Source organism: Panthera onca, chromosome B2 (genome assembly GCF_046562875.1).
Source record: "Panthera onca isolate mPanOnc1 chromosome B2, mPanOnc1 haplotype 2, whole genome shotgun sequence".
Classification (NCBI taxonomy): domain Eukaryota; kingdom Metazoa; phylum Chordata; class Mammalia; order Carnivora; family Felidae; genus Panthera; species Panthera onca.
The window spans coordinates 93,716,098-93,731,568 of record NC_138343.1 but is presented as its reverse complement, the minus strand read 5'-3'; the positions used below and the strand labels follow the sequence as shown (position 1 = coordinate 93,731,568).

Sequence of the window (15,471 nt, the reverse complement as noted above, 5' to 3'; positions counted from 1 at the left end):
GCTAGGAAGGCAAGATCACAAACAGGCTGGAACCCACAAACATGAGATGCAATCCCTTGTTTGCTCTTGTTGCTTCTGACCTTAGTGGTGAATGTGTCCTCAACAAGCTGGGACTTTGTCATGGCCTTAAGCTGAAGGAGGGTCCAGGGAAGGTAATCAGTTGCAAGCCTGGCTGTTGCTTCACACTAGCCAGGTGAGGCAACAGGTCAGCAGTGATGTTAGTCCGCTCACAATGGCTGCATGGTTCCTTCTCTCCCTCCCTTCACCCCAGGAGCTCAATTAGAGAACATGTAAGTCCTTTTATAAGGAGCTAAAAGAGCAGTTGGTCCTTGACCAGACAAAGAGGAATGTGAGTTATTATTATAAAGGAATGTAACAGTATGTTAAGTTCTTAACATAATATTTATTGACGTGTCATGATGGTACATTTTAGTATTCAGCTCATATCTTTTTCATAGCTCATGTGGAATATTATTCATTTAGAGAATATGTTTTTGCATTATTATATCATTATTGTTATACCTGTTCTACTTTGAATCTCACCTGTACATTTTCTTAGTAGCTAAAATGTGTGAGTTCTGGCAAATTCCTGTGTCTTTGTGATGAATGAAGTGTGAAATATCTGACAAAAATTACAAATCAATAGTGGAAACAGATTAATCACTAATAAAAAATTTCACAGTTGCCTTTTGTAATATGGCTTAAATTCAGTGGGCTGATATTCAGAAGAAAAAAGGAAGCAAATGGAATTATGAAAAGTGGATGGAATTGATTTTTTTTAAGTGTAAGGAATTGTGAGGAAAGACACAGCAGTACTGATGTAAATGCAGCTTCCAGTAAATCTCATTTCTCTTAGCTGTAATTATGAAAATCCTCTTGAGCATTTCAGTCTGCTGTGAGCTGCTTTGCTGTTTTTCACAACAGAGACAATTTCAGTTATCTTAGAAATCTGGAGCTGCCTTCAGGCCGAAGCCCAGAAGACTCGGCTGGTTCTGTGCTCAGGGTCAATTGTTGCTTAAACTACTTTTAGAGTCTATTCAACATGACAAGCAGATCAATCTTTTCAATTCAGAACTGATGAAATTCTACATTTTAGTAAGCATTGCCTGGAGAGTATGAATTCAATAGATGTTTTTTAGGACCATTTGGTGTTTCTTTCAGCTATTTTACTAGGGCTTCTCTAAATGCAGAATACTAAACTCATTTGGGTCTTTTAAATAGGCTTAATTCTCTCAATGTTATACATATTGTTCCAGAGTACATCATCTTGTAGTGTAACCAAGTACTGACACTGATTTTAAGTAGTATGTGTATAATAAGGATATTAACATTCCAGTTGTACTGACACCTTGTTTTTTAAACTTATAAATCATATGCTGAAGTTGGTGGCATAAATGAAAATAACAGGGTGAAATATACTATTTGCAGGCTATAGCAAGTGAGATGGAGACTCATATTATTTACCAGTTAGACTTACATTACAATCAAAATGCTTTCATATTTGAGTCACAAGTAATGATATTAAAAAATATGTTGGTATAGAGGCAGATATAGCTTCCACAGAGAGTAGAAGGCAAACAGCACCAGCACAAGTGACACCTACAGTGTAATTGACTGTGAGAACGAAATCTTGATTTTTGTCTTTATGTAGTTAAACTAATGACTCGTTCTAATGAACGAAAGAATTTGTGGAAAATTTTGATTTTTTATTTCACTTCCTGAAATTGTTTTTAATTGATTTTTTTGTAGACTAATAGAATACACTCACCTGTTTTGAGCCTCAAACAGCCTATTACAGTGTTAAAAGGACGCCCTTGAATCAGTGCAATGAGATGGATTTAGGTAGGCAGCAGAGAGTGTTCACCTGCAGTCCTGGATGGAAGAATCCTGGGAATGGAAGCTTCCCTTTTCTGCATTTAGGGATAACAAGATGATGTTGGAAAGTATAAAATATTCCCATAGGAATTCCTTAATGATGTAGGTAGTGTCTTCCAACAGCACATGCTAATGTAAAGCTGAGTCTCTACAGTTACTCTCTTTGTCCAAATGCTAAATCTGGGATCCTGGCATTGGTATTTTAGCTAAACAATAGTTGGGGGAAAAACAGCTGAGATAAATGAAGAGAGACGGAAAACACTTCTGGCGGGGCCACACTTTGGAAGGTACTGTAGTGAATTTTGGTGATACATAATTTTTAACTGTACTTGTTTTTGAACACCTCTGGTTTTAACATCAGTTATCTTGATTGTGAAGCCCATTGAACATTTTAACGTTTTTGTTATAAGTGCTAACGTTGCTTGCCATCCATTTATTTAAAGTGTCATTAGGGAAGGTTTAAATTATATGCCTCACATAACCCTCCTTTCTACGGAGAGATCAGAGATGTGCTGCAAGCCTGGTTTCTAGAAGGAGAGAATGCTCTGAACCATTTTTATACTCTGCATTTCGATTGGTTGATGATTTGGCTTCTCAGGCTGCTGAGGCTGCAAAAGGAGTGAGGAGAACTAACCAGCCACTAAATTTTGAAACACCGCGGAGGTCAGAGAAGCCGGGGTTATTATCATCTCTCAGCGAGCACATAAAGCATTAAACTTTTTCAGTCTCATTTCTGCGACAGAGATTTTTGACAAGAACATAAAATAAAAACCTCACAAATTCATGCTGCTGACAATGATTATAACATGACCAGGGAATGGTATAAATGTCAACATTTCTTGAATCAATTTGAAGATTGTGATCTTGCAGACCTCCACAGACACTGCAAATGATTATGGTAGAATTTCCCCATTTGTGATTATATTATTGCAAGAGGTGAAGGGATTTCAATATCACACCTGACAAAAAAAGAATTGTAAACTCACCACCACATTCTGAAGGGTAGAAGATTTTCACAGAATTTTAAGGCTTGTTTCTGAATCCTCTTGCATAATACATAAAATGAGCACAATAATTTTCAAAGATCCACGTATAAAAATATGTTGGCTCAAATTAACCTCCTGGTTTTCAATGATTTGAAAAAAAAAAGCCTTACGGAATCTTTCTGTAGCAGTTACATATGTTATTTGAAATTTATAGTTAGCCTCTTTTTATGAACAGCTTTTCATGGAGTTATTTTTGGTTATAGGATAATGTCTTTGTGCAAAATATCTATGCTTTTTTGGATATTGCAACCAAGTAGACTCTCTTTGACCATGTGATAGAATCACCAGATGAATAGAAGTCAGCATTTTGGGTGAAACTTGTGCCAAATAGAAACTAAACAGAACTTTAAACAGGCATGAAAAAGCAAAGAGTGTACATTATTCTAAATATATACATCTTATTTAAAATTTCTTAAAAGGAAGCCTTTATTTTGCTCCTTCCTGATCCCAGAGTGTTCATTTGAAGAGGTCAAGGAGCCACTAGGTGTTGCTCTAAGACAGCTTCCTATGGCAAACCAGCAAACTGCTTTATGGGCTCGAGATTTCATCGGTCATTATAATTTCCTTAAAAATGCTAAGATTAAATCTGACGCTTAGAAAATTAGCTTTAAATAGTATCATGATCATCTATTAAAATATGCAGTGCATATACACATGTGCACCTCCCCCACCCTTCTGAAATGCCTCGTAAATTAAAATCAAATATAAAATCCTATGTAATACCAGTGGTACCATTCATTTAATATCAAAATTATCAGTTTAAGTGTGCTCATCACAACTATCTTTTTTGTGTACTTTAGCTGTCCCCAACGGTTGATTTGGTTGTTAGTTACTGACATTTCTGAACTGTAGAATTGTTCTGGCATCAGGAAAATGGGACCTTTGTTTTTAGCCAAGGCTTTTTACCTTATCAAGCAGCTTTCTCAAAAGGACTTTCGATTTGGGTAATATGACCCCCCCCCCCCCAACCTTCACCCCAGTCTAATAATCCAGTAATGTATCTGGTATTCTGTGATATTTGACACACATGTGAAATGAGTTTTCTTAGTTCATTGATGTTTGAAAACTATTCTGTGCTCTAGCTTGGCAAATTTATACTGATCATTACAAATGCTGGGACTAGAATATTAGAAATGTTGCAATACAAAAATGAGATGAACTAGAAGAATTTGGGGGAAGATACTGAAAATATCAGGTTTCTGCACAGGAGTTTCTGTAGCTCTGCATTTTATAGGGCTCTATAGTTTTATGAAGGAGAAAAGGACAGAAATCTATTCTGGTAAACAGAACATGGATATAGCATTTAAAAAATGACCAGTAACTATCTCTTTGAGCCCAAAACATTCATGGTTTCTTATCTTTTCATTAATATGAAGGAATATAAAAAATTTAACCAGAGTGAATTAGAATTTTGCTTCCATTCAGTTTTTTACAAAGGCCTTGGTAGATTGCTTTCCAAAAGAAAAGAGGTAATAAAGATCTTCTCTACACCATTTTTGATTCTGTCTTTGATTAAGATCAACCACTGAATCAGTGCATCAAGGACTTAATCTTGTTCTTGCCAAGAAAATAAGTTTGTTGATCTAATACCTTTTATATCATCAATGATTATGACATTGTCCACTAATACAGTTTTCCTAAATAATTATAAAATAGTTTGTCAATGTAAAAATATCACAGCTATAAACAATGCCATAAATATATATTTTTTGGCTATCTTGTATATACAGTTACCCCTGAGTAAAATATTTAGACTGAATTTGTATATACCAAACTTATTAATATATTTGGGGTGAAAAACATTAAAAACATGTATAAGTTCTTTTTTATCTTGGAATTTGCTTGTGATGAATACTTTTTTAAAAAGAAGCTTGTTGCAGTAATGGAGTCATTAAGGAAACAACTTCTAGGGCCAGAGAGCTTGGGTTTGAACCCTGTCTTTGTTATTTTCAAGAAGACTAACCTCATAAAGCTTTAGTTTCTCAGCCCTTAAATTGGGAACATTATAGCACTCATGGTGCTGTTAGAATTACAAGAAAAAAAAAAAAACATTTTAAGAACCTGGGTTAGTGCTTGTATGATGGAAAGTGTCCAATAAATGTTACATTCAACTCTTTTTATCTACTTTTATTTTTGGTCCCAAGGAGATTCAGTGTTCGCCAGAGGTGACTATTACAAATAACTGAAATTTATATTTAAAAAAAAATTTTTTTTAATGTTTATTTATTTTTGAGACAGAGAGAGACAGAGCATGAATGGGGGGGGGGCAGAGAGAGAGGGAGACACAGAATCGGAAGCAAGCTCCAGGCTCTGAGCCATCAGCCCAGAGCCTGATGCGGGGCTCAAACTCACGAACCGTGAGATCGTGACCTGAGCTGAAGTCGGACGCTCAACCGACTGAGCCACCCAGGCACCCCTGAAATTTGTATTTTTTAAAGCTCCAAATATCTTTTGTAGTTTACTCCTTAATATGGAAACTTAAAAAAAATATTGTACATATTTTCAAGAAGAGTACTAAGAGAGTACACTCAACATGGTTTAACCATTTCTAGATAGCTCAGGAACAACCATGGGGACAAACGATCATATTCTTGGTTTAGTAAGATTATCTTTCAGGCATCACTGCACAGTGAGTGATCTTTGCCTTTTCATTAGGCTATACCATGTTGGTATACTTTTCGGGTTCCTATATTTGCTTTGCAATAATTTTTTATCTTTTCTCCTAAGTGGATATGTGGATTATAATTGAAGATCAGAGACTGAGAAGAGCAGTGAGACAATGTGTATAGCACATAATATAGCCTTGGGGGAACCATTCCTCTGTTTGGGAGGCAGAAACTGAGATCTGGTGAAGGGGATCTCAGGGGCTCCCCTGAAGTGGGTGAAGGGGCTCCATGAGCCAGGACTTAATGTCCCCTGCTGGCTTCTGCTGTGCTCTGGCAAGATCTCATCACAGGCAGGGCCAGGTTTTCATACTCTTGTGGACTGGAGGAGGGAAAGATAGCTTTGGGTTTCCACAGAGTTACTACCTACCTCTCAGTATGCTGATACCAAGTCTTGACAGCCTCTTACACCAAATGCAGCTATGTGATGAATGTCTCTTGAGTCACCATGGGTGATGTGGAGATAGGTGTCAACACTCAGTTGTCAATTCATTTTGCTATCAGGGTGATAAAATGTGACTCTCTGTGGCACTTTACTCCCTCAGCTCTCCTCCCTGCTTCCTTCTAGTTTGCCAGGATGCCAGAAACCCCACTTTGTTATTCTCCAAACAAAAGGTAATATGCATCAGGAGCACTCAGGGAATCATGAGGGAAAAATGCCTCTTTTCAAACCTCATTGAACTCCTAGGACTTTGACCCTCCAGTTTTACTTCATTATCAGCTTCTTTTGTTTTTATTACCTTTTCTAGCCGAGCAGATGACATGATCCCATTGCTATAATTGTATTATTAAAATTTTTTTGTAACTCTCACTTCTCCCCTTCATACTTAAAAAAATTTTTTTTAATGTTTATTTATTTTTGAGAGAGAGAGAGAGAGAGAGAGAGACCCAAGACAGACAGAGCATGAGCAGGGGAGGGGCAGAGAGAGGGAGAAACAGAACTTGAAGCAGGCTCCGGGCTCTGAGCTGTCAGCACAGAGCCTGATGAGAGGCTGTACCTCACAAACAGCAAGATCATGACCTGAGCGGAAGTCTGATGCTTTACTGACTGAGCCACCCAGGTGCCCTTCCCCTTCATACTTCTATTTCACTCACCTAAAATATTTTAACTGTGTAGAATGCAATTGTTTTTACAGTTTGTTGAATAGTATGGAGGTGGGGGACAGAGGTGCAGGGAATAGTTCTAACAGATCTAGGCAACTTTCTAGATTGGGGACAATAAGGACAATAAGACCTCTGCAAGGACCCCCAATTCCCCTGTGTGTTGCTAGCCATCTGCCTCTCCATTTCCCAGAACACTGTCACACAAACTGTCAGTGCTCTCATTAGGCATCACGTCCTCCCACGTTCTCTTCACTTCTAGCAAACATTTCACTTCCTACTTCCCAGAAGATGTAGAGATTATCATAAGCTTCTTAACTTCTTGAGCACTGTTATCTATTTTTCTTGTTTCTGTCTTTTCTATGAGTTTAGGGGATGAGTAATCTCTTCTCCTATGAGCAACTATCCTTCCGCCTAAGTTCTTCATGCTACTACCTTTTGCTCTCAAGCATCTCGGTTCATCAGTGATGATGTACTATCTCAACTCCTTTCTCAATCCTTTATCCCTGCTGGGTCTCTTAAGACACATTTCTTTCTCTTGGCTTACACAGGTCAAATCTGGGTAAATGTGAACATCAGAATAAATAGAGTAATGTACAGAATAAAATAAGAAAGCCAGGAGTTCAGACTGATTTATATAAATAACTGAAAAAAATGGATAAATAGTGAAGAAAAAGCTCTCTCTTACATGCTGACAAATAGGAGAAAAATTGAATTAGAAACTCATAATTTGGTAGCTCCCCTGTTGTTTCAGGTAAGGATCATCTATGGATGCAAAAACCAGTGGGCCGATGTTTTTAGAAGTAACAGGGTATTTACGTAAAGCATTTTCCCAGAAGATACTTATTAATTACAAAAAGATAATGAGTAACTTTACAGAGAAGGTAACTGGCAGTCATCACTTAATTAAATGATCACAGTTAACATCTCCAGCAGTGGGAGAGATAGGTGTGTGCACTTTCTAATAGGATGCCATGAAAGGGACACAACCTTATTGTTGCGGGCTTTCTATAAAAATGCATAACCTGAATCTAATTGTGAGGAAACCTTAGGCAAACCTAAATAAATGACAGTCTACAAAAATAAATGATTATCAGCCTTCCAAATAGCGAGGTCATAAAAGAGAAAGAATGTGGAGCTCCCAGATTAATGGAGAATAAAGACACACAACTAACAAAAAGCAGCATGTGACTTTAGATTGGAGCCTGGACTAAACTTGATTTCTTTTGCTAAAAGTTCATTAAGTGGGACAACTGAGAAAAATTTACTTGAGGCTTGCTGATTAGATAATAACATCATATTTGTGTCCCCCCCCCAGCTTTATTGAGATATTATTGATATATAATATATGTAAGTTAAGGTATACAGTGTGATGATTCAATACATGTATGTATTACAAAATGATTACCACAATAAGATTAGTTAACAGTTTTTTTCACTTAGCATAATGCCCTCTAAGATTATCCATGTTGTCACAAATGGCAAGATTTCCTTTTTTTTTAACAGCTGAATAATATTCCATTGTGTGTGTATGTGTGTGTGTGAATACATACATACATATATATATATATATCATATATATATACACACACATGTGTATATATATGATATATATATGTGTATATATATATATATGTGTGATAATAAAGAAAAAAGTGATATATTCTTTATCTATTCATCTGTTGATGGATACTTAAGTTGTTTCCATGTCTTGGCTATTGTGAATAATGCTGCACTGAAGACAGGGGTGCAGACATCTCTTTGAGATACTGATTTCATTTTTTTTGGATATAGACCCAGAAGTGAAATGGCTGTATGATGTGATAGTTCTATTTGAAATTTTAAAGGAACCTCCATACTGTTTTCCACAGTGGCTGAACTGATTGACATTCCCACCAACAGTGCACAGGGACTTCTTTTCTCCACATCCTTGCTAATACTTATCGTGTCTTGTTTTTTGATAATAACCATTCTAGCAGGCATGAGGTAATATCTTATTGTGGTTTTGATTTGCATTCCCCTGATAATTAGTGATATTGATCATATTTTCATGCAGATGGTGGCAATTTCTGTCTTCTTTGGAGAAATGTCTATTCAGGTCCTTTGCCCATTTTTAAGTTGGTTGGTAATAATGATGATGATTGCTGTTGAGTTGTGTGAGTTCATTATATATTTAGAATATTAACCCCATATTATATATATGGTTTACAAATACTTTCTCCCATTTCATTGGTTATGTTTTTATTTTGTTGATTATTTACTTTGCTGTGCAGAAGCTTTTTAGTTTGATGTAGTCTCACTTGCTTATTTTTGTTTTTATTTCTTATGCTTTAGGTGTTATATCCAAAAAATCATTGCCAAGACCAGTTAAAGGAGTTGTTCCCCTATTTTTTCTCCTAAGGTTTTATAGTTTTGAGTTTATATTTAAGTTTTAAATTTTCAGTTAATTTTTATGAGTAGTGTAAATTGGGGCCCAATTTTTTCATTTGCATGTGAATATACAGTTTTCTCTGCACTACTTATTGAAGAGACTAGTCTTTCCTCATTTAGTATTCTTGCTCCCTTGTCACATATTAGTTGAGCGTATACACATGGCTTTATTTCTGGGCTTTCAATTCTGTTCCATTGATCTATGTGTCTGTTTTTATGCCAGTAACATATTGTTTTAATGGTCTCAGCTTTATAGTATAGCTTGAAATCAGGAAGTATGATGCCTTCTGCTTTTTCTTTCACAAGATTTCTTTGGCTATTCAGAGTCTCCATGCATTTTGATTGGAGAATTTAAACAGTTTACAAATTTTAAAGAAATTGTTGATAGGTAAAAACCTACTAATGCCTTTGTATTGTTTTTTGTTTTATATTTCCCTTGTTCCTTTCTTCCTCTTCTTCTGTCTTTACTTCTGAATTTATTATTTTCCATAGTGGTATGGTTTGATTTCCTTCTGTTTATTTTTTGTATACCTACTGTAGGTTTTTGCTTTGTGGTTACCATGAGACTTACATAAAACATCTTACAGATTTAACAGCATATTTTAAGCTGATAACAGCTTAACTTCGATTGTATACAAAACTCTATATTTTTACTCCTCCTTCCCCGTATTTCATGTTCTTGATGTCACAGTTTACCACTTTTCATGTTGTATATCCATTAGTGAATTATTGTAGCTCTAGTTATTTTTAATACTTTTGCCCTTTACACTGTTCTACTAGGGTTAAGTGGTTAACCACTATTTTATAGGATTAGAGTATTCTGAATTTGACTGTATGCTTACCTTTACCATTATGTTTTATATTTTTATTGTTTTTATGTTACTAATTAGCATCCTTTCATTTCAGCTTAAATAACTCCTTTCAGCATTTCTTTTTTTTTAATGTTTATTTATTATTGAGAGAGAGAGAGAGACAGAGCATGACTGGGGGAGGGGCAGAGGGAGAGGGAGACACAGAATATGAAGAAGGCTCCAGGCTCTGAGCTGTGAGCACAGAGCCCAATGTGGGGCTCGAACTCACGAACCATGAGATCATGACCTGAGCCAAAGTCGGACGCTTAACCAACTGAGCCACCCAGGTGCCCCTCAATATTTCTTATAAGGCATGTCTAGGGGTGATGAATTCCCTCAACTTTTGTTTGTTCAGGAAGTCTTTATCTCTCTATCTTTCCTGAATGACAGGTTTGATGGGTAAGGTGTTCTTGGTTGGCAGTTTCTTTTTCTGCCAGCACTTTGACAATATCATCTGACTCTTTCCTGGCCTTAAAGGTTTCTACTGAAAAATCTGTTGATAGCCGTATGGGGGTTCTCTTGCTTGAGAGAATTTTTTTTTTGAGTGTTTTGATTTTAGACAGTTTTTTTAAGAGAGAGAGAGAGGTGGGGGGCGGGGAGAGAAAGAGAGCAAACAAGCATGGGAGAGGGGCAGAGAGAGAGAGAGAATCTTAAGCAGGCTCCATGTTCAGCATGGAGCCCAATGTAGGGCTCAGTCCCAAGACCCTGGGATCATGAGAGCCCAAATAAAGAATTGGATGCTCAGGGCAGCTGGGTGGCTCAGTTGGTTAAGTGTCCAACTTCTGCTCAGGTCATGATCTCATGGCTCATGAATTTGAGCCTGGACCCTGCTTTGGATTCTGTGTCTCCCTCTCTCTCTGCCCCTCCCCAGCTTGTGTTCATGAACTTGGATGTGTTCCAGAGATGTTCTCTTTAGTTGATTTTGTTTGGTGACCTATGAGCTTTATGGACTTGGGTATCCAAATCTCTCCCCATATTTGAGAAGTTTCAGCCATTATTTCTTTAAATAAGTTTTCTGCTGCTTTCTCCCTCTATTCTCCTTCTGGAACTCCAATAATGTGTAGATTGTTTCCTTTAATGGTATCCCATACTTTATGCAGGCTTTCATCACTGTTTTCGAACTCCCTCCCCCCCCCCCCCCTTTTTTTTTTCTCTTTGGTCATTTGATGACTTCAAATGACCAATCTTGAGGTTCACTAATCCTTTCTTCTGCTTGGTTGAGTTTGTTATTGAAGAACTTTATTGCATTCTTCAATGTAGTCCTTATATTATTCAACTCTAGGATTTCTGGTTTTTTGTTTTGTTTGTTTTTAATGATTTCTGTTTCTTTTTTGAATTTATCCTTTTTTTGCATGAATTGTTTTACTAATTTCATCTATATGTGTTTTCTTATAGTTCACTGAATTCCTTTAAGGGGGTTATTTTAGAACCTTGGTCAGACAATTCATAGATTTTTACTTCCTTATGGTCGGTTATTGGAGTTTTATTAGTTTTCTTTGATGATTTCATGTTTCCTTGAATGTTCATGATCAGTGTGGTTTTGCATTGGTGTATTTGTGTATTTGAGAAAGTAGGTACCTCTTCCAGTCTTTACAGACTGGCTTTGGCAGGCAAAGGCCATCATCAGTCAGCTAGTCCAGAGATTCTGGAATGGGCCTGTTATTGTGGAGCCTGCCTAGAAGCTGGGGCCATGGGAACAGGCCTGGAACTAGGGTGATACTGGAGCCTGGGGTTTTGGGAGTTGAGCTGTAATGTGAAGCCTCAGGCACTGGCCTGGAGATAGGGTCTATGGGAGTCATTCTGGCATAGGGGCAGGCCAGTTGCCTAGATCTGTGGGAACCACCCTTGAGGCTGGGCTGCAGAGCTGACCTGGTGTTGGGGTGGGTTGGGGATCTGGGGCCAACAGAGCCAGCCTGGTACTGGAGTGTGTCAAAAGCCTGGGTCTGTAGTAGAGCGCCTGGTTCTGGTGTTTGATCCATGAGTGTCTTGAGCCGACATTCACAGGGGTTGATTGTGGACTTGGGGCCACAGAAGCCCCCTGGGGCCATGGGTTTCAGGGTGGTGCTGGGGTGGACTGGCTCTGAGGTTCATGGTGAAGTTGGACACTGACTTCATTTTCTTCCCACAAGGAGAGTGTCTTTTTTCTGCACTGGGTGCCTGTGCTTGGGGAGGGTTATTGGGGGTAATGTGAATGTATGTTTCTTTACCTTTTTCAATGCATCTTTTCTTATTTCTGTGCTTCAAGCAGGTACTGTATCCCTCACCTGGAGTCCTTGGCTCTTGTGAAGGTATTTTTGCATGCAGATAGTTTTTCAAATTGATGTTTCTGGGAGCTACAAATGCTAGAATTCCTATGCCACCGTTTTGATGATGTCACTTTCATCAGAGCTGTGTTAGTGTTAATGTCCCAATTTGATGGTTGTACTGTGGTTATGCAATAGAATGTTATTGTTTTTTAGTAAGCATATACTGAGAGTTTTAGGATGTTAGGATTAAAGGGGAATCATGTCTACAACCTACTCTTATATGGCTCAGAAATCTTAAATACACACATACACACACACACACACACACACACACATACACACACACACATGCACACACAATAAAGCAAATATAAGAAGTTAACATTGGGAGAATCTGGGTGAAGAGTATGTGGAAATACTTTGTGCTGTTTTTATAGCTTTTGCGGAAGTCCCAATTTATTTTGAAATAAAGAATTAACAAAAAACAAACCATCCTTCTTTTTAGCCCTACGTGTCTTTCTAGATGTTACACATTCAGTACATTTTCTCTTTGTAGCCAAAAGTATTGGGAAACTAGTCTGCCCTCCTGGTACTCACCTCTTTGTTTTATGACAACTGGATTGTACCTCTAAGTTAGTGAAATTCCTTTCTTCTAGGAGATTAGCAATCCCCGTTGCAAATTCCAGCAAAAACTCAAATCAATTTTTACTTCATTATTTGACAGCAGTATGCATTGTCGATCTCCTTGTTTATACCTTTCTTGTTAGCTAGACTCCTGCATGTAACATGTAACCCTGCTTCCACATACCAACACCAGAAGCATCACCTGTTCAACTTTTCCAACCTAAATATGTCACTTTATCTCTCCCCTTCTCCTCTGCTTTCCACCTGCCTAAATATGTTCTTCTTTCCTCTCTATTTTGGGGAATGACATTTCTGTCTATTTACCTGGGTCAGAAACCATTTTTCCCACACTCTACCTTAAATCAGGCAAAGTTCCTACAATTCTATGAATTGCTCTCAAGTCTATACTTTTATCTTTGTTGCCGTTTCTGTGTCTATTGCTTTAGGTTAGGCCTGTTTATTTTCTTGCCTGGGTTACTTAACTATATGACAGATTTTGTACTCAGAGAGTGTTGGCTTGGGCTCTCTAGCTGTGTAAAATCAAGTGGGCCATCATTTCTTGAGACTTAAGTTCCTCATCTGCAAAATAGGCTTAATAATGTGTACATAAGCTTTTTTTTTTTTTGAGCATCAAATGAGGTAAGTTGTCAGACATTGTGTAGTAGCTGTGGAGGATTATACCTGTACTAGTTGCTGTATTCCTGAGACTTGCCTACTTTTCTAAAAGTGTACTTACTATACTGGGTCTTTGGTTTTATAAAGTGTGTGCTGCCATTGTGGTCAGGAGAGAGTGAGGGCATATACAGATGTAAGGTGGTGAGAATAGTCTGCTGGTTCAGATAAAATGCCATTCTTTTAACACACAGATCTACAGATGTGCTTGTGTCTGTTCCTTGGCATTATGCAGTCAATAACCATGCCAACTATACTTTTATTCACAATGATATGTAGCATACAACAGAACGTCCACAACCCCTTTCTTGCTTTTCACAAAAGTAGCTCCGCTTTTTTCATTAGCTTACCAAGGAACAAATATACATTGGTAGAGATTCAATAAAATCAATTAATTAGGCAACCCTTTTAAGCAACAATGGAAATAGGAGTCAGGAGCTGTGTTAATGCCTTGTCTCAGATAGGACAATGCTCAGTACTTGCTTATGTACTAAAAGCACAGTCACCCAGGTCACTGTTATGTTTGCTGAAAGGCTGAATGGTTATTTTACTGAATGGATGCTACAGCTCTTGTGTCAGGCTTTATATACCTAATTTAATTGTTGCCACTGGCAACAGTGGGAACCATGTCAGCTGCTGATGCCATTTATGCTACTGAAGCAAAGTCTGTGCCACAGTTTCCATTAGTAATGTCTGTGTTTAAAAGAATACTCATTGAGTAAAGAAACAAATGGAAGGAGAGAAGCTTCAAGAATTCTGAAGACATGTAGATAGGGCCATTTTTGGCCAAAAAGATAAAGACTGTGCATTAATTTGTTCATTCAACAAGTATCTACTGAACATCTACTATGTCCTAGCCAATGTACACATGGTTAACAAATCGTAGTCCTAGGCTTCCATAAAGTTTCTAGTCGAGAGTGGAACACAAATGATAAATAGATAACAACCAAGCAAATATGTAAATTACTAATTGTGATTAAGAATGATAAAGGATGTAAACAATGTTGTAAATGATGTATACATATAGTCAGGAAAACCGTCCTTCAGATAGTGATGTTCAGACTAAAATTTGAAGGGTGAAAAGTTGTTGCCAATGGTAGGCAAGTTCTAGACAGAGAGACCTGCATATTCAAAGTTCCTAAGACTAGAAGGGTATTTGGAGTGTCCAAAGGTACAGAAAGCTGGCTGGCTTGGCGGGACTGATTGTTCATTTTGGTCATGATGAATTTATAGTGAAGCTAACATGGCCAATATTTTGTTTCCTCTAGTATCATTCAACTATATAGGTATAGGCATGGCCAAGTTAGACAGTTGGGTTCATTTGGAGTTGTTTTTTTCTTTTTCTTTCTATTTATGTTTCTTTTTTCTTTTTTGGAAGTGTGATGAGAGATGGGGAGCTGAGAGAAGTGCAAAGAAGTGCAAGGGACTACTTTGCAAACCAATTTTAGGATCTAAAATGAAGAAGAATGCAAGTAAGGCATGAGGGATTGTATGCCTGGAGAGTAAGCAGTGGAGAAAATGAGTTGATAGTCTATAGCTAGAGAGGTAAAGACAACATCTGAGGGGTGACAGTGAGAAGAGGTATCTGAGGCCAAGAGGACGAATATTTTGGTAAAGGTAAATTGTGAATATGGGAGTGGGTTTAAGATAAAGACCTTCTACTTAGAAGGATTGAAGTGCTGTGGTGTTCTCAGAAGTCTGCCTATGTTGGTAGTTTTATTACCTCTAGATTTGTGTTCATTATTTTATGTGCCTATTCATTTTATTGTTGATATTGGCCACTCCTCATTCCTTAATACTCAGCTTCCTCTGAGTCTGTTTTTCTAAACCTTAAAACTCTTTTGGAAAAAAAATCCAGTTTCATTAAAAGTTACTTGTTTCTCTATTCTCTGGATCCTTGCCAGCTGATATGTTATTTAACAAGAAAAACAAATTCAGTTAAAATTAATTTGGGATGATAGTT

General features: G+C 37.5%; 1 long non-coding RNA gene across 1 annotated transcript in view; it reads left to right on the top strand.

The window, feature by feature from the left end:
- The first annotated feature begins 205 nt into the window (after positions 1-205).
- Positions 206-15,471, top strand: part of LOC132667434 (uncharacterized) — a 500,530-nt gene continuing 485,264 nt past the window's right edge. Inside the window, exon 1 of the long non-coding RNA XR_013555415.2 lies at positions 206-290. This is a non-coding gene — a long non-coding RNA (uncharacterized LOC132667434). The remainder of the gene's footprint in view (positions 291-15,471) is intronic.